The sequence below is a fragment of the Narcine bancroftii genome, chromosome 1 (genome assembly GCF_036971445.1).
Source record: "Narcine bancroftii isolate sNarBan1 chromosome 1, sNarBan1.hap1, whole genome shotgun sequence".
Lineage (NCBI taxonomy): Eukaryota > Metazoa > Chordata > Chondrichthyes > Torpediniformes > Narcinidae > Narcine > Narcine bancroftii.
The window spans coordinates 382,005,279-382,024,849 of NC_091469.1; the positions used below are offsets into that span (position 1 = coordinate 382,005,279).

General features: G+C 40.1%; 1 protein-coding gene across 14 annotated transcripts in view; it reads right to left on the minus strand.

The window, feature by feature from the left end:
* LOC138751338 (LYR motif-containing protein 4-like) overlaps window positions 1–19,571 on the minus strand; it is a 276,723-nt gene that overhangs the window by 36,466 nt on the left and 220,686 nt on the right. The window lies entirely within an intron of this gene.

Here is a 19,571-nt window from a genome sequence, read left to right on the forward strand (position 1 = left end):
ATACTTCAACAGTGCCTTCCAAACTTGTTACTTCGACCCCCAGGAAGAGGAAGGAGGCACTTGGGAACACCATTATCTCCCAGTTCTGCACCATTCAAATCATTATAAGCATTGTTTTGACTGTGTAAGGTTAATCTCCCATACTCTTTATCATATCTAGTGGTTTCAGAGCTTTTGGTACATCTGAATCAATCAGCAACTCAATCTCAGAGTTGATTTAAACGAACATTTTTCAAATGCGTTCATGGTTTAATGTTGTTTTGATGCAGGATGTTTCCTTTATGCACAGGCATAGTCTTCTGAGTGTATATACCTGGGAGTTCACAAAAATCATTACTATCCAATCAAGCGATCTCTTGGCCCAAAACAATGATGGTTTGAATGTGTTTAAATTGACCTATAGTTCTCAATAGAATTTTTGTACTTCTTCCTTAAAGATTAAGCTTATTCATTAGCCCCATGGTGCAGAATGGCACTGTGTTTCCTGGATCAAGAAATGCATAAGTCAGCACTTCCTTTCTTGGCCTTGATCTGCACAGGAACTATCAAAAGTTTACAGTTATTTTCACCAGCCCCAGTAAGACCATTTGTCAATACTGAAGCTTCAGCACTGTTTCTTCTGCTTCTTTTCTTGTCGCTTGTTCCTTTTCCTGGAAGATGTGTAGCATTTTGGGATGCTTTCGACTACATATGTTGGAGATTTTTGCGGTTTTTGCTAATGCGTCCTTTACACAGACAGCCAAAACATCCTCCATTTTCCTTTAAAAATCGATTTGCTCACTATGCTTCTTTTCTATCTGTGCCCAATTTTCCAAATTGTGCTCTTCATTACAGAACAAACATTTCTTCACAACAGGCAAACTTTAATTTTCCTTAATTTCTTTATCTGCCATTGTTAGCGAGGGAACAAATGTACTTGTTAAAAATTTTGGTTGAGGATACGATTTCGACCTCAACTTCTTCACTTACTTATCGAGAACCTTTGATAATTCCATACACTGGATCTGTGACAATGACCACTTGCCCTTCAATGGCCCCCACGAAATCCTTAAAAGTACCTGTCACATTTTCTTTTCTCCATAGTTTTCTTATCCGAAAGGGTACTTTATTTACAATGACTACCATATTATTAGGTATGTCAAGCTCTCAATCTCCATCATGACTTTGCAACGTCCTCTTAGAGCTTGTAAACCTTTCATGTTTTCTGGTCTTATTGATGACCATGAAAGAGCCTTCTGTACATACGCTGTAGAAATTTTATACTTGTTGCCAAGATGCTTCTTTACTAACGACTTAGTCTGTTTGAATCCTTCATTAGGAGCCATACATTGGCAACTCTTTACAAGATCTCATGGTTGTCCACTCATGAACTGCAGCAAATAATATAAACAATCCTCTGAGTTTTGACACAATTTCAATACCATGCTCAAAGCTTTTCATAAATGGTTGGAATTCAAGTGGAATTTAATTTCAACCATCAAAAACTAGAATTTTTCTCCTGGGGAGAGAAGAGAGTGTCTGTAACTGAATTAATGCCTGGGCGTATATTACTTTGTCCATCCAGAGATCTATTGCCTGCCGGGAGTGGGTGACATTCTGTTTCACAAGTTGGCATTTGGCTCACATCTCTTTCCAATGGGATCATCATTGGGGCGGGGGGGGGGGTTTGAGACCTGACACCACCGTGTCTTATCCTGTCTAGTTCAGGACCATTCACATCTTGTGACCATAGCACTGGCTCAACACTGTGCCTTACCCTGCCTAGTTCACGACCAAGCACATCACGTGACGGCAGCACTGACTCAGCCTTGGTATTAAATATTTTCTTTATCTGTTGTCCTTCCTCAAAACGTGACACTTTAGATCATTTACTTCAATCACCAGATACCACTGAGCCTTCCAGTGCCTTCATCCTGACCCTATTATCAACAATTTTTATGTCCGGTTCCAGTAGATCCTTTTATTTGCCCTTCCTCCCCTCTTAGCTACTCCGCTGGCAGCTCCTTTTCAATTTGCAGCTGTTCCTCCTCCAGCTCCTTTTCCAATCTCAGCTGTGGCTCTTCTCTTCGTAACTGCTCCTGTCTTTGCTCCTCCATTCTTCATAGCTGCACCCGTTTCTGCTCCTCTTCTCTTCATAGCTGCACCCGTTTCTGCTCCTCTTCTCTTCATAGCTGCACCCGTTTCTGCTCCTCTTCTCTTCATAGCTGCACACGTTTCTGCTCCTCTTCTCTTCATAGCTGCACCCGTTTCTGCTCCTCTTCTCTTCATAGCTGCACTCGTTTCTGCTACTCTTCTCTTCATAGCTGCACCTGTTTCTGCTCCTCTTCTCTTCATAGCTGGACCCATGTTATTGTTATTTGCTCCTCCCACTGTTCTGTCCAATTTAATTTTCACTTCAAAGCTGAAATGTCTGCCTGAATCTTTAGATATATAGATTCAGTACTTGAAACATTGGAGCCTGATCGAGAACTCTTCTTACTTCTTCTGCCCTCAGGATTTGACACAATATCCTTATTTCATCCTTATGCAAGTCAGATGTTGCTTTATAACTGACTGTCTCCATTTTGGATTTCCCATCCTCCTCACCACCATCTTGTGACACAGTTTCAACTATTATCTTGTGACTGATCTTAGATTCTATTAAATTTTTTTGCAGAAATTTTGTGGGATCTGTATCCCCAGCAGCTGAAAACTTCTGCTATTCTATTTCCTCCTTGAATCTTCCTTGAAGAGATGCTTTGTTTCCACTTGCCGCCTTTGCAATTCTTCTTTAAGATCCATGACCTTCATCTTCTCAACACATAGTTCCTTGGGTGCAGCAGCTTCAGAGCAGTTGCCGTTTTATCCATTCAGCTGATTGTCACACTCAGACATCAAACATGCACAACAATAACTCCAAAACCAAAACAGTCCTCAAAAGACAAGTGGCAGTTTCTCTAAACACAGAAGGAATCCTTTGGTTAGGCTTACCGCTTCTTTAATGGTCTTGGTGCTGTTGATGATCATGCCTCCTTAATAAAAATGCTTGAATCAGAGCCCATTCAATCCAGTCCAAATTCCAAATTCAATTTCCAACTTTCTATAGTCTTAAATTGTCTTTTTATTGAATAAAGAATTGTTACGAGCCCAGAGGACCCCAAAACCCAGCAGCAATAGATATTCACCAAGACAAATGGTTATTTAAACAAAAGTTGGTTTTAATTATCTTTAAACATGAAAAAATAATCACACTTATCACTATTGACTTAACTAACTTAACCCCCTTCTAATTCTAAGCACACATGTATGTAATGTGTGTGTAAGTTCAGAAAAGTTATTTGATTCACAGTCCAATCTCATTTCTCATTCCTCCAAGTTCAGTGGTTGTAGGCAAATCTTAATCTGTGCACAGAATTTAACATTTAAAAAATTCACCAGGCTTTGGTCCTTGAAATGTAAATGGTTACTGCTCAGGAAGTGTCTTGTCGGTTTTCAGAGTGATGTGTTGTTCGTTGGACACCCACAACTCGTTCCTTTATAATCAGCCAATTCAGCATCTTGCCAAAGAAACTTGCCCCCTCAGGGTTCTCCAGATCATAACCTCTTTCTTTCAGGTCACCACAGAGTTCATTTTTGTTTCTCTTATTTCAAACATTAGACAGCCAGTCCTCTCCTCTTGCATGAACCACAAGGCCTTTGACCAGGCTGAATTAAGCACTCACAACCCGTCTTCCAAATGGAGTTTTCCACAAACATGCCAGCTTGTCCTGTTCCAGTCGCAGCTGCTGCAGCCCCGATTTCTGTCTGTCTGTCTGTCTGTCTGTCTGTCTGTCTGTCTGTCTGTCTGTCTCTCTATCTATCTCACACACACACACACAATTTTACTCTCTCTGCTTGCAAAACCACATGACCCTCTTAGAACAGCAAGTTTCACTCCAGACAGTCTGCGACTCCGACAAGTTCTTTCATCTGTTGCGTTTTTGAAAACAACAATCCATTAGTGAAATCTCTTTGGCACTCTCCAAAGCTTTCGCAAAGGCTCTTGGCATTGACATGTCTAGCATTAGCAGAGCTCCAGTATTTTAATTAAGATCTGTTTTAAAGTGTTTGTATGTGACCTACTAAAAAACCCTGCGCCAATTTATCTCCCAAAAACATATCTATATACAATATAAACACAACATAATCTGTCGCAGAATCAATAAATAGTTCCTCTTTTATTGACTAAACTGTCATGACTATCTTTATAGTCACCTGGATAGAATGTCATTGTTTATGACTCGTTCAAAAAAGATCCGACCAAAGTTGAATTGAGTTTTCCAAGGTTTATTAAACCTTATATGGATGATTACATAATTACAACTTTGTTATATGATAAAATGATGCTTAAAATACTTTAAATGGTCAAAAGTTTTCAGTCCATTCCAAGACTCTCCATCTTCACAGAACAAAGGAAAATTCAAAACTGAACTACTTAATCTTAAACATGGAGAAAGGGAGAGAGAGAATATGTTTCTATGGAGACAATCAAAGAATGTCAACAACATTTTCACAGACTTCTTGTAGAATCTCCATTTTAACCCTGATACTAATAATGGATACAGCAGCATCATGGTTTCCAAAGCTGGGTCTTTATAAGGACCTATTTAGGTCAAGGTCTTAGAATCACAGGAAGTTTACAACACAGAAGGAAGCTGTTAGGTTTTAAATGAAATCACCCTATTATGTTCATGCTGTTCAAAAACCTGAAACCCTACCTTCCAGCACTAGGTTTGTAGCCTTAGAGTCGCACTCCTAATACACATCTCAATACATTTCAAATGTGAAAAGAGTTTCTGCCCCATCTATTTTTTCCAGGCAGTAATTTTCATACTTTGACCAAAACCATTCCTCATCTTCTATCAACTGTTTAAAATCTATACGATGCTTTTAAACTGTTCTGCTAAGGGAAACAGGTCAGAGACACAAGAGTCTGCTTGAAACTGGAGCAATAAACAAACTGCTGGAGGAACTCAGTGGGTCGGGTTATCTGCTATTGAATTTCTCCAGCAGTTTTTTTTGCTCAGGGAATAGTTCCCATTTTTAAAAAATCTATCAGTCCTTTTGTAAATTCATATACAAGTCTGCCCAGGCTCCCCTTTTGCAAAGAAAACAACCCTCTTTTTTAAAACAAATTTCTTTTCAAAACTAAAATGTTCCAGTCCTGAAAACATCCTTGTAAAACTTCTCTGCATCTTCTCCAATGCAATTAAATCTTTCCTGTAACGTGGCAACAGAACTGTATCTGGTAGTTTAGGGTTTTTTTTGCATTAAATGCAAACTCTACTCCTGAAATACTGACATTCACAAACAAATGAAGCACTAAAAAGACAGTTAAATTCTAATAATACACAGAAATTATCAATCTACAGGGTGTAACTGCTGGAAGAGTGCAGCAGACTGGCATTCTTTGCAGCCATCCATGAGTATTCTGACTAGTGTTTAGTCAGAAATATAGAAGTGGGGACCTCTTTGAATGATAATGAGCTTATTGTCATACACACAAGGACGTACATATGCAGCCAAACAGGTACTTCTGCAAAAAAATGTCAATAGTATACATTAAATTATGAAAAGAGATAAGTATAAAAGATCGATAGATAATAAATATTCATGCAATTAATGCAAAAAAAAACCCAAAAAAATATGCAACCAAGTCTTTTTGTGGTCCTGGAGTAGATTATCAGGGGATAGCCTGTCAGCTATTTGAAAATAGTATTTTGAACCTGGCTCAACTTCAAGCTTCTGTATATTCTTCCTGAAGGTAGCAGCAAGAAGAGGTTGTGTCCAGGGTGATGGGGGGAGGTAGTTTATGATGTTGGTAGCTTTCTTGAGGCTGCACTTTACAAGCTGTAGATGTCTGAACTTCCATCTATGCCCAGGTGGCTTGCAAAAGTAAAATCGATTATCAATCTGGCCCATCATGCAACAAAGTTCTGCTTCTCTGGTATATAATGACCAATAATAGTATGGGATTAAAATCTGAAACTATCATCCCATTGTAAGACCCGTTTAAATTGCCAGTTGTGCCGCTTACTAATGCAATAAAACTTTTTTAAATGCCACAAAATTCCACTGTAATCTCTCCTGGAAACCCAAAGCACTTGTGCATCAAAAACATACTTATATGCATAGATTATGTACTTTGCAGGAGCTTCCTATAAGCATACAAGCGCTGTTCCCTCTAAGCGCACATATATTTTGCAACCAGTGTGCAGAGAATTAATGTGCGCCAAAAGGTTCGTTACCTAAAATATGTAGTATTCAATAATTATACTTAATTAAAATAATCTCTTAGATAACTGTTTCTGTTAACTGTTTGTTGGCTTTTCAATACAGTTTTATTAGCCATGAGAGGTATGCTGTGCCAAAATTATCCTGAGACAATTTCAAGATTACATTTGCACAAGGATTAATTCCTAATGCAGCCATGCCTTCTTTCTTTTAGATGCAGCTGAAGTTGCTACATAAAGGACACTGTTTGACCAGCTAAGTTTCTCCAGCATTTTGTATTTTTATTTCAATCATGCTATCTACAGATTTTCATGATTTATTTATGTCACATAATGAGGTTGTTTCTCTTTGTACATTGAAGTATCATTTCTCCAGTGTGGTTATCCTTTCTTCCATGAGTGTTGTCTGCTTATCTTTGGACTGCGAAGCCACTATAAAAACTCTTCACCAGGTTGAGCTCTTCACATCCACACAGACCTAATATTGGTTGTACTCTCCTTTCTACAATCAGTAGCTGTGACTTTAGATGCTACCCTTTGAGTTTGAAGCCCCCTTTTACTGGAACATTCTCTCTGGTGTAGCCTGTCACTTTTAACTTCACAGGATAAATCTTGCTTTTTATAGTGAGGGTATTGTGATCATCAACAGAAACCAGATTCACCTGGGCTCTGGTGTCAAGTTTAAATGGAATTACTGTCTCATTCACGGTTACTGGAACAATCCATTCCCTTTTGCCAGCATCAGTCTGTAGTGAATTCATGAAGAGTTCCTTCATTTCTTCGTCTGCTGTGTATTCCTTTCTCTTGGTAGTCCCTGCTTTGAAGCACTTTGCAAAGTGATTCTTCTTCCCACATTTATAGCAGGTCTTTCCATAGACAGGACACATCTTTGGAATATGTCTACCTCTGCATGTGCTGCATTTGTTGTTTGAGCTTACCACTTTGCTTTGTTGATGCATTGGAAAACTTCTGGTACAGTGCTTATTTGTTTTCATCACATGCACTGTTGTGCCTATCTTGTGCAGTTCCTTAGCTTGTGCTCGTGTGGTCTCTCCTGCCCTACACAAATTCACAGCCTTTTCCAGAGTCAAATCTTTTTCACGCAACTGTCTTTCTCTAAGTCCAATATCTCGGATTTCGCAAACTATTCTGTCTTTATTGAGTGTATTTTTCAAATCTCAAAATTCACAGGACTTACTCAGTAGGTGAAGATCAGCTAAGTATTGGTCAAAGCTCATACCTTATTTCTGGTCACAGGAGAAAAACTTGAATCTCTCAAATGTGATCTTTTTACTTGGAACAAAATACTCCTCAAATTTTGTCATCAGAGTGTTCAAAGTTAAAGCTGTCTCATCAATTTGAAAACTGTTATGGATGTCCAAGGAATCTTCACTCATCATATGCAGAAACATAGTCGCTCTCTGTTTTTCATTTGTCTCTCCCATTCCACCAGCTTCTAAATAAATGTTGAATCGCTGTTCGAGGCGTTTCCAATCATCAGCTAGATTGCTGGTAAACTGAATCAGTGTGGGAGGACTTAACTTATCCATGGTTATGAACTATTGTCTTCTCTTACTCACCAAGACACTTCTGACACCATGTTCTTTCAAGAAGAACAACTTTACGTGGGTTTAACATTTAACCGACTTTATTTTCTTTGAGCTGCTTCAACTAACTTCCAAAGACTACCCCGTCATCTGTCACTTCCAGTTTCGGGGCAATCGTGCATTGCATGCTGGGAAACACAGATCTTATTTATACATATAATAAGTTTCCATACCTGGACCAGGACGAGGTCTTTCATGTCAGATTCCAAGAGATGTCCTTGTTCAAAAAATGTGGCTTCCCCTACCACCATCAAATCAGCCCTCACACGCATACATCTATTATCCACACATATGCCCTACCCCTCTCTGCCCCCATGCTGAACAAGGACAAGATTTTCCTTGTCCTCACCTACTACCCCACAAGCCTCCATATCCAACATATTATTCTCCTCCATTTCTCTCACCTACCACACAATCCCATCACCATATTCTCCTCTTATCCCCTCTCCGCCTTCTGCAGGGACTGCTTCCTCAGTGACTACCTCCTCCACTCCTCCCTCCCCACCAATCACCCCTTGGCATCTTCATCTTTGACTGCAGGAGATGCTCCACTTGAGTCTACACCTCCTCCCTTAGGGCCCTAAAAGGCCCTTGCAAATGAAGCAGTACTTATGAACCTGCAGGGGCCATTTGCTGCATCCAATGCTCCCATTGTGGTCCCATCTATATCAGAGAGACTGGACACAGACTGGGAAATTGCTTTGTTGAGCACCTTGGCACTCTCCTCCGCAATAGCCTAATCTCGCAGTGGCCATCTATCTCAATTCTCTGCCCTATTCCCTTGCTGACATGTCTGTCCATGGTTTCATGCACTGCGAGGCTGAGATGATCCACAAATTGGAGGAACACTTCATCTTCCATCTAGGCACCCGCCAATTGGATGGTATTAACAATGACTTCTCTGGTTTCCTTCTGACCCTCTCTCTCTTCCCTCTGTCTCCTTTCACAGGGCCAAAATCAATTTTCACCTTTCCTCTCTCCAGTCCTATTAACATATCCAATGAACATCTTGGAACATCCCCCTCCCATTCGTCCCCTATGTTTTCCCTCAGACTGTCATTCATACCTTGAGGAAGGTCCGAGGCTCTGTAATCCTGTTTATCTTTACCTCCTGTGCATGCTATGGGACCAGCTGAGTTCCTCCAGTATCTCTGTCCACGTCTAACCACGTCGACAATATAGCCAAAAAGTCCAATAGCATCTCTACTTCCTGAGAAAATTTGGCATGTCACTTGTGACCCCCAACATCTTCTGCAGATGTACCATTGAAAGTATCCTATCAGCTTACATCAGTGTGTGGTATGTGATCTTGGTCTCAGCACTCCTATCTACATTGGATCCATGACTTTCCTGCAGGATACTATCAACGAAGTTTTACAAAAGCACCTCCTCCACGACCATCCTCAATACTGGGGCAATTCAAGAATTTATATTCAGTCCTCTCCTATTCTCCTGTATACTCATGATTGCGTGACTAAACACTGCTTCAGCTCAATCTATAAATTTGTGGATAACACCACCGTTATAGGCACAATCACCAAAAACAATGAAATGGAGTACAGAAGAGAGATGGAAGGATCTATGGCTTCTGGCCAGAACAATGACTTCTCTCTACTTTGTCAGCAAGATCAAAGAGCTGGTTGTGGACTTCTAGTGGACAGGGTGAAGCTCATTCTCTGGTTTACATCAACTGTGCTGAGATAAAGATAGTAGACAGCTTTAAGTTCCTAGGGGAAAACTTGTCCTGTTTCTATTCTGCACAACTCTATGACTCTTCACCATCAAGTTACATTGTTATTGAAACATAATTAATATACTCATGAAGGATGAATTTATGTAATTCTTAAAAGATCGTTTTCTAGATCAGAATGCAGCAAACCCAGGCTTTTAGAATGAATGGAGAGTCTGATAATTAAGTATCCTTTGGAAGAAATATTATATGAATATTAATAAAATTTATTTAATTGTAAACCAGAATCTTAAAATCGATTAAAGCAAAGGTATTATTTGTTGGCTATGATAGGTTGGTAAACTATATTATGAAGTATGCCATGTAAATGAGTTGTGGTTAGCATATAAATAATACATAATTTGTAATATATTTATTTTCTGCAGAAAAATGTGATTCAGCTGTGGCTAGCAAGACATGATGAAGATTGTAATAGCTCATAGGAAGGCCTTTTAATGTTGTTAAAGGAACAGCAGCAACATGGCAGATAGAATCTAACATTTAAAAAATTAAGACTAACCATTTTGGTTAAAAAAAATGGCAAATAGAATCAGGATCAGTATTGGCATGAACATGTCATGAAATTTTTTTTGCAGCACATTACTGGTGTAAAATTGTTATAAATTACAGTTTCAAAAAAATAAATAAATTAGTGCAAAAGAAGAGAAAGCAAGGTATGTCTGTGGTTCATTGTCCATTCAGAAATCTAATGGCAGAAAGGAAGAAGGGAGTGGCTCAAAGGAATATGCAATTTGAAAAAGTTCAAGTTAAAATTTATTGTCAGAACATATGAAGTTACGTAGAAAACAGATTCTTTTTCTTGCAGGCCAGGCAGAATTTATTCTTATCCTTAGTGTAAAGTGTACTCAAGAAAAAGAAACATATACAAAAGAGAAATGTAAATGAACTGTGCAAACACAGAAAAAAAATTCAGTAATAAATAACATTCAAACCAAAATGGTTTTTCAATGAGTCCATTATTTAGGAGTCTGATGGAAGAGGGGTAGCAACTGTTCCTGAACCTGGTGGCATGAGTTTTGTGGCACCTATACCTCTTTGCTGATGGCAGGAGTAAGATTAGAGCATGTCCTGGATGATGTGTGTGATAGTACAGAATACTATCACCAATGTGTGTGTGTGTGTGTGTGTGTGTGTGTGTGTATATATTTCTATATATATAGATATATTTTTCCTTTCTTTGGCTTGGCTTCGCGGACGAAGATTTATGGAGGGGGTAAAAAGTCCACGTCAGCTGCAGGCTCGTTTGTGGCTGACAAGTCCGATGCGGGACAGGCAGACACGATTGCAGCGGTTGCAAGGGAAAATTGGTTGGTTGGGGTTGGGTGTTGGGTTTTTCCTCCTTTGCCTTTTGTCAGTGAGGTGGGCTCTGCGGTCTTCTTCAAAGGAGGTTGCTGCCCGCCAAACTGTGAGGCGCCAAGATGCACGGTTTGAGGCGTATTATATGGCGAGCTCTCCACTGGCCACCGTGACAGAGGTGCACCAAAGAAAAGGTACAAGGACTGCCTAAAGAAATCTCTTGGTGCCTGCCACATTGACCACCGCCAGTGGGCTGATATAGATATATATATCTATATATATAGTAGTGATTGGCTGAGAGCCGTAGCCACGCCTACTGGCAGGTCATAAAGGGCTGCTCCTAACCAGACCCAGGTCAGTCTGGACTGGTTGACTTTGATGTAATACGTTCCAGTCTTTTGCTAATAAAAGCCTTGGTTTGAGTCAACAAGTCTTTGAGCCATTCGACATGCTACAACGTGAAACCTTGATTGCTGCTGCTCTCTAATTGCAGTGTTCCATGTTAGATTTTCTCGATGGTGGGAAGAATTTGGCTGTGATGCACTGGGCTGGGTCAATTACCGTTTGCAGGGCATTCCACTCAGAAGTATTGGTACCCCCATAACAGGTTGTGATGCAACTAGTCAGCACACTTTCCACGGCACATCTGAAAAAGTTTTCCAAGATTTCTGATGTCAACCTGAATCTCTGCAAACTCCTGAGGAAGTAAAGGCGCTGATGTGCTTTCTTCCAAGATAGTGACTCCCAAGAATTTAGTATATTTCTCTCTTTCCATCTCTGAATTAGTATTAGTATGTGGGTCTTTATTGCAAGGGGATTTGATTGCAGGAGCATTGATGTTTGCTTTATTTACACTGGGGTCTAGGGAGTCCACATCTGAAATACCATGTTCAGATCGGATTCCCTATTCCAAGTACTGATGAACTGAAGATTTGTCATATTGATTCCTGACATGGAGGTATGTCCTATGAGGAGAGATGAAGCAGACAGGGCCTGCAAGTTCTTGAGTTCAGCTGCATGTGAGGTGATATTACTGAAACATACAAAGTTGTTAAGGGACTTGACAAGGAAGAGCTGGAAACAACAGTTGAGGAGTCTGGAGCAGGAAGGCGACGGGAGCAGTCTCAAAATAAGGTGCCAGTCAATCAGGATTGAGATAGTAGGTGCAATTCTTTATCCAGAGGTCTGTGGAAAGTATGAGGGAGTTTATGTGGGGAAGAGGGGAGGGGAGTCAAGTGGGCTTTGGGAAGAGCAGGAGTAAAATGGAGACAGGAGTAAGAAAAGGATGAGTGTAATGGGAAGAAGTAGAGAGAGAATGGACAAGTAGAATGGGGAGAGAAAGGAAGGGGAGATGAAGAGCAGCGAGGAATGTGGGATGGAAAAGAATAGAGGAAGGGCTAGTTAGAAAATGAAGAAAGGGCACAGCAGGGGGATGGATGGAGGTGAGTGAGGGATGGAGAAGAGTGGGGGGGTGGAGAAAGGAGAGAACAGGAAGATGTAGGAAAAGGTAAAGTGGTAAAGTGGGGGGTTTGAGGAAGAGGAGAGTGGGAGCAGGGAATGAAGGAAAGGGAGAGCTGGATGATAGAAAAAGAGCAGTGTTTGGAAGAAAAATAGGGGATTGAAGAAGTTGTACAGCAGGGGCTGGAGGAAGGGGAGAGTGGGGATGGAGGTAGAGAGGAAAGGAGGATGACACAGTGGATGGAGGAAGGGGGAAGGGCAGAGGGCTGGGAGAATTGGTAGAGAGAATGGGGAGGAGGAAGCAGGACAGCATGGGGAGAGAAAGCAAGAGAGTATGCGTGGGGGGAGGGAAGAGCGCAGGATATGACAGTTGGGGCAAAAAGTCCTCAGTTGTGAAATCAACAGGAGAATGTGTGGCAAAAAACTTTGAAGGACAACACAAGACAAACCAAAAACAGAGGAAATAGCATCAAATATAAAAGATGACAGTTTGCTTTCATTTTAGAATTTGAAACAGCTATATGCTATCTGAAAGCAGTCTATTTAAAATTATTTTACGAACTCTGATAATGGACTTTGCTCTCTTTATTGAAAAGTGGATACCTAGTGACTCACTGCCACATTTTCAAAGGTAATCAGGGACAGCCAATAATTGCTAGCCTAACCAGTGATGCTTGTGTACCATAGATTAAAAATAGCCTGTTGGAGCAGTTGTATTCAAGACTGGAGCACGTGAGAATGTGGCCCTGAATACAAGCCTCTCAACTCATTTAAAAGGCATGAAGTGAAGTTAGAGGTCTATGCTGGACTCAAAAGCAAGCGAGTGCATTAAGATAGAAAAGTAACCTGACAAGACAAGTGAATTAAAATAAAACAAGGACTCCATGACCAATACAATTTATGTAAGATTGGTACAATACAATTTTTTGCAGTTATATCTTACCCTGCAGAAGTTGCATGAATTAAATTCTAATATTCCTGTAACATGTTTTAGATGCAGGGAAGAAACAGGAACCTTTTTACATTCCACCTGGTCATGCTCTAAAGTGAAACAGTTTTGGGAAAATTTAAGAATGACCAGATTATTAGGAAACAACTGCCACAAAGATCAGAACTGTTTCTCCAAGGAAACATTGTAGACATAAGACCTAAAATGAGGCTAAGTACCAATTAGAATTCTTAAAAATTGCATTAGCAGTGGCGAGGAATGTATTGCTGATATTTGGAAGTTTGATTCCCTTTTGGACATCGCTTGATGGAATGTAGAAATGCATAGTTATGTTCCCCTGGAGAAAATTACTTAAATTTAAGGAAGTATAATATGTTTTTGCAGGTATGGTAGACATATTTGCACAATGCAGGGTTGAATATTTAAGATACTTATTCTGTTCCTGAGTTTTAAGTTCTTATTCTTTCCTTTATTTGATATCCAGGCAATAAAAATAATTAGATCTTCTGAAATGGATCCCAGATCCTGACAGTTCCTCTTTCTTTCCTCTTTTCCTGTATGTTTTTTGTTTCTCTTTTATTCACTCTCTTTTTCTTTTCTATTTTCTATCTTGGGGTTTTGTTTGGGGGTAAGGAGGGATGGGGCTATTTTGAAATATGGACAACCTGTATCACTAATTTTCTTTTCATTTTATTTTATGTATTTGCAATGGCTAATTCTTGATGCTTGTTTGACCACAAAATTAAAATAAAGTATTTAAAAAAACAATATGGTGGAAATGTGCTCCAAGGAAACTCAAATTTAGTTCAAAATTGGATGGGTGTGCCTGAGCTGTTTGGTTTGCTGTCCTTGATTCTGTGACGCTTGCCTCCAGTCATGCATTGATACCAATTGTCAGTCCTAATATAAATAAACAGGTACTTACTGAAGTACCATCCAGCTGATTTCTTCCACTCAAATCAATGGAATGATAAGTGCTCCTATACAATACATAAAAGTGTTGGAGGAACTCAGCACGTCATGCAGCATCCATAGAAAGCAATAGGCAGTTGACATTTCAGGCCTGAGCCCTTTTTCAGGTATGCCAAAAATGAAGCTTAGAGGTGGGACAGGGAAGAAAAATATAAGAGGTGATAGGGGGAGGGGAAAGAGGGCTAAGAAAGGTGTTTTTAATAGAAGGGAGGAGGATGGAGAGCTGGAGGAAGGAAGGTGGTGTATCCGATTTTGCAGATGGTGAATCTATAGAGGTTATTTATTCCATCCAGTGTTTGCTCTGTGGCTTCCTTTATACTGTAGAGACTGGACATAGATTTGGGGATTGCTTCATTGAGCAGCTTCACCCTTTTCACCACAACGGCAAGGATCTCCCATTTGACACCACATTGCCACTCTGCAATGTCTATCCACAGCCTGAGATACTGCCAGGTTGATGCCACACATTGGAGGAACAACACCTTATATTCCATTTCAGCAGTCTCCAACCTGCCGACCTCCAATTTCTGGTTATCCTTTCCCCGTGTTATTTTTGCTCCCATTCCTCTGATTCCTTTCCTTCCCATCTTTGCCAGGCCATCACCCACATCTTCTTTCCCCAGCTCCTGACCCACTTTCATTCCTTTCTCCCATTAGAGAACTTCTTTTTCAGCCCTCTGCCCCCGCCCACTATCACCCCTCAAGCTCCTTTCTCTTCTTTCCCACTCCCTGCTAGCTTGTGCTCCTCCCCCTTCCCTTCCACCCTTGTGTATTCGGGCATTTGCCTGATTGTTGGTGCACCTGAAGAAGTGCTCAAGCCCAAGCCTATTGCTTTCCATGGATGCTCTGTGACCTGCTGAGTTCCTCCAGCACGTCGGTTTTCCCCAGCATCTGCAGACTTCTTGTTTACCTTCTAAGTATTCTTGTGCCAGCTTCAACTTGCCCCTGGAGCTTCAAGTAGCTCCAATTCAAATATCTATGGATCAGATCAATCTCTCAGCACTACCCTGAACAACACAATAATGCAGTTGCTCAATGGCAAGTTGCTGATAACTTGCACATTCTGTAATGTGGTGTCCTGTTTGCATGATATTCAATCTCACCAAGATTTCCCTGCAAAATCTGAATCTTAATAATTAGCAGATGATTATGTGTTCTTCACAACATATTAGCAGACTTGAAACAATTCCATGACACTTGTGAGATTAATTATTAAAGGACTCAGTATGGCATTTATAGATATTTACAGGGCAATTTATAAAGTGAAAATCACATATCTGAAAATCACTTGAATATATCTACTAATGGTTGGAGTAGGGATTATAGATGAATGCCCATTTGTTGGTAAGAAAGTCAGTGAAATTAAGTGAATAAATCCAACAGTTTCTGTGGGAGTGAATAATTTCTGAATTGCAACTTTTATATTGGTTTAATATTGGGTTTATTTGCTTATAGAATGGTAACTGTTAATGAGGAATTAAAAAGCATCAAGGCAATGGATGCATTTGTTGAAGGTAGCAGAAGAATGATACCTTTATAAGTATTTATGTAAAATGAAGAATATTCCAGCTGCAACTTGCCCATGGAAATAAGATCTCACCCTTTCATCTGTTGTCAATAGACATGTATTCTCAAGGCAGAAAAAATGATTTCTTGTAATGATATACAAACCATTAAAGGTTGGAGGCAAGTTGCTTGTTATACAGTGGCAGGTTTAAAAAAAAACATTGGACCTTTATCCTAGAATTAGTATCCAAGTATAATATTTCCCACTGATCAAATGCAGATTTTTGTCGGACACAGTTCCAAGTCCTTCTGAATGTGCTGCTGGCAAATAACAAAATCAGAATAAAACTTGCACAACAAATGCCAAATGATTTCAAAGCTCATAATATCCAAAGGCACATTGGTTTGAAATAAGAATAAATGCAGAGTTTTAGGACTGAAGTTAGGAGAGATGATAAAACTATCCCGAAGAGATGAGAATTATTTTTTGAAAAAAGGTAATGTGGCATAAATGGAAAAGGTTTATAGGAAGAGATTTAGAGAAAGCAGGTGGGTGAAGCTGGGGAAAAAACCCAATTGCATCATAAATCTACCCAATTTTCTGAATTAGAAAATATGACTGTGAAAACTTTTCCATTTTAATTAGTACTGCTAGTTTGTCAAATTAATACCCACCATTTAAATGCTCGATCATTTGGCTTATTTCTTATACAAATTTCAAAAATTAAGGTTCAGATTTATTGTCAGAGTATATACGTGACATTATATACAATCCCGAGGTTTTTTCTCCTGCAGGACCAGGCAGAATTTCTATTTATCAATAATGCAAAAAACTACTCAAGAAAAGATACGTATACCAAAAATAGGTCAACAAACTGACTGTGCAATGCAGAATAATATATAAATAAATAATTTCTCAGAATTTTTTGCAAATCTCTTCTGTCTTCCTCATCATGTGATATTCCAGTTAGATATTCTGTTAGGGTTTTGATATTGGAAGTTTCAACATTTTATTGAAGAGACAAGTTGAATTCACTGTATCAAAAAAATGACAATTTTCATTGTATAGATTCTGGATGATTATTCTTCTATTTGGTAGTCATGGTGGGGAGCTGGCTGATGGAGGACCTCAGTTTTCTTCAGGCTGACTTCCAGGCCAAACATTTTGGCAGTTTCCGCAAAGCAGGACGTCAAGCGCTGAAGAGCTGGCTCTGAATGGGAAACTAAAGCGGCATCATCTGCACTCAAAACGGTCAACCAGTTTACCTATCTCGGCTGCACCATTTCATCAGATGCAAGGATCGACAATGAGATAGACAACAGACTCGCCAAGGCAAATAGCGCCTTTGGAAGACTACACAAAAGAGTCTGGAAAAACAACCAACTGAAAAACCTCACAAAGATAAGCGTATACAGAGCCGTTGTCATACCCACACTCCTGTTCGGCTCCGAATCATGGGTCCTCTACCGGCACCACCTACGGCTCCTAGAACGCTTCCACCAGCGTTGTCTCCGCTCCATCCTCAACATCCATTGGAGCGCTCACACCCCTAACGTCGAGGTACTCGAGATGGCAGAGGTCGACAGCATCGAGTCCACGCTGCTGAAGATCCAGCTGCGCTGGATGGGTCACGTCTCCAGAATGGAGGACCATCGCCTTCCCAAGATCGTATTATATGGCGAGCTCTCCACTGGCCACCGTGACAGAGGTGCACCAAAGAAAAGGTACAAGGACTGCCTAAAGAAATCTCTTGGTGCCTGCCACATTGACCACCGCCAGTGGGCTGATAACGCCTCAAACCGTGCATCTTGGCGCCTCACAGTTTGGCGGGCAGCAGCCTCCTTTGAAGAAGACCGCAGAGCCCACCTCACTGACAAAAGGCAAAGGAGGAAAAACCCAACACCCAACCCCAACCAACCAATTTTCCCTTGCAACCGCTGCAATCGTGTCTGCCTGTCCCGCATCGGACTGGTCAGCCACAAACGAGCCTGCAGCTGACGTGGACTTTTTACCCCCTCCATAAATCTTCGTCCGCGAAGCCAAGCCAAAGAAAAGATTCTTCTATTTAGCCAGTCTCTTGGTATTAAGGACTAGTTGCTCCTTCTCCAGTGGCTGATGATACCAATGTGTGAAATGCAGATTCTTCCTCATGTGCTGCCTGTTGGGCCAGATGGGCATGTTGCTTGTGAGGAAGTATGTTTTCATTCTCTGGACTTTTGTGTGCTCTTGACACATGGATACCATACCATTCTGAATGCTCCTTTTTCACCTTCAGTAGTCCTGGGCCAGGGACTCGGGAGTTAGTGGGAATGTTGCATTCCTTCAGAGGTTTGGAGTATATTGTCAATCTGTTTATCTATTCATCTGGCAAATTTAGGAATCTGTGACCATCCCCCTTCCCCCTACATCCACTCCCTTCCTATTTATCCTCCTAGTCAATGTATTGTCTCTGGAAAATAAAACTCAGGATCTAATTTACAGAGATGTGCCTCAACCCTTTGGACTCGGCTCTTCAATGTGAAGATTTATGCCTATGCTGCATCGACTGTATAGTGTCCTCAGGTAAATGAACTGGCTGCCTCATTGTTAACTCTTCATGGTGCTCTGATATGGCAACTCTGTCCAATGTCAGATCCCCTCATCGGAAACATCTGGTGCTGAAATGCCGAGTGTCAAGTGGTGTATCCTAAAAAATGCAGAAGGTTCACATTTTTCAATGTCTCACCATGAACCCTCATGGCAGCATTGCAATATGATGGGGGGCAAGTTAGCAGAGAATCTTCGTCTTGCAATTGTTGAGGGCACTGAATGAATTGAGAAGATGCAGGATAGCCTCTGAGTGAGTGCAAAAGCAAGCATCACCCACATCCTGCACTCAACTAATGAGGTTTGCATAATGTTGGTTCCTGATCACTGATTTTACTAGAAATTGTTGTCTGATTTATGAGTTGAAATTTTTGATAATTAATTAATGATTCTTTGTATATATTAATTACATTAAAAGATATAAAACACAATTCAACCTTAGATGAGTAATCCATGATCATAGCCCCACAAAAATGCAGATACAAGCTTCTCACCTGTCAAGTCAACTAATAATTAAAAGACACTGCCACTTTGAAAACTGCAGATAACCATGACTTTTTAAATGTTTTCCATGTAAGGAGTTAGATCAACAAGGATGGAATGACAATAATAGAGGAAAAATTAAAATAAAAAATTAATGTCTCAAGGAACAGTCAATCGGATCATCAATCGTCATTAGCTAGCCATCTCACAGCATGTATACAGCAGCTCATTGAAATTTCAGCAATATTGCCTAGAGATATCAGTTTATGAGGAAGCAGGATAACAGCAGAACCAGTAAATTGGTTTTAGTAAAATCCATTACTGTTTCAGCAGTTTTCAGTTATTGTGAGTTAAATGCATGAATCAATTCAAAAAATTCTACAATAATCAATTTTCAATATAAATAAGTCACATACGGTTTATGAAAAAGGCATAAATTTTGCAATTAAACAAAATTGGACTTTTAGTAAGTTTTGAAGATGATCAAATAGAAAAAGAATTTTAAGGCATTGATATTGTGCCAGCATTTTGTTGGTAGATCAATGAATCACAGAGATTTGTATTGATATAGTCATCCCAGGACAAATATCAGTGGACACCTGTTTAAGGTGAGGGGAGGGAAGTTTAGAGGAGATGTCAGGGGTAAGATTTTTTTTATATACAGAGTGGTGGGTGCCTGGAATGCTTTGCCAGGATGGTGGTGGAAGCTGGT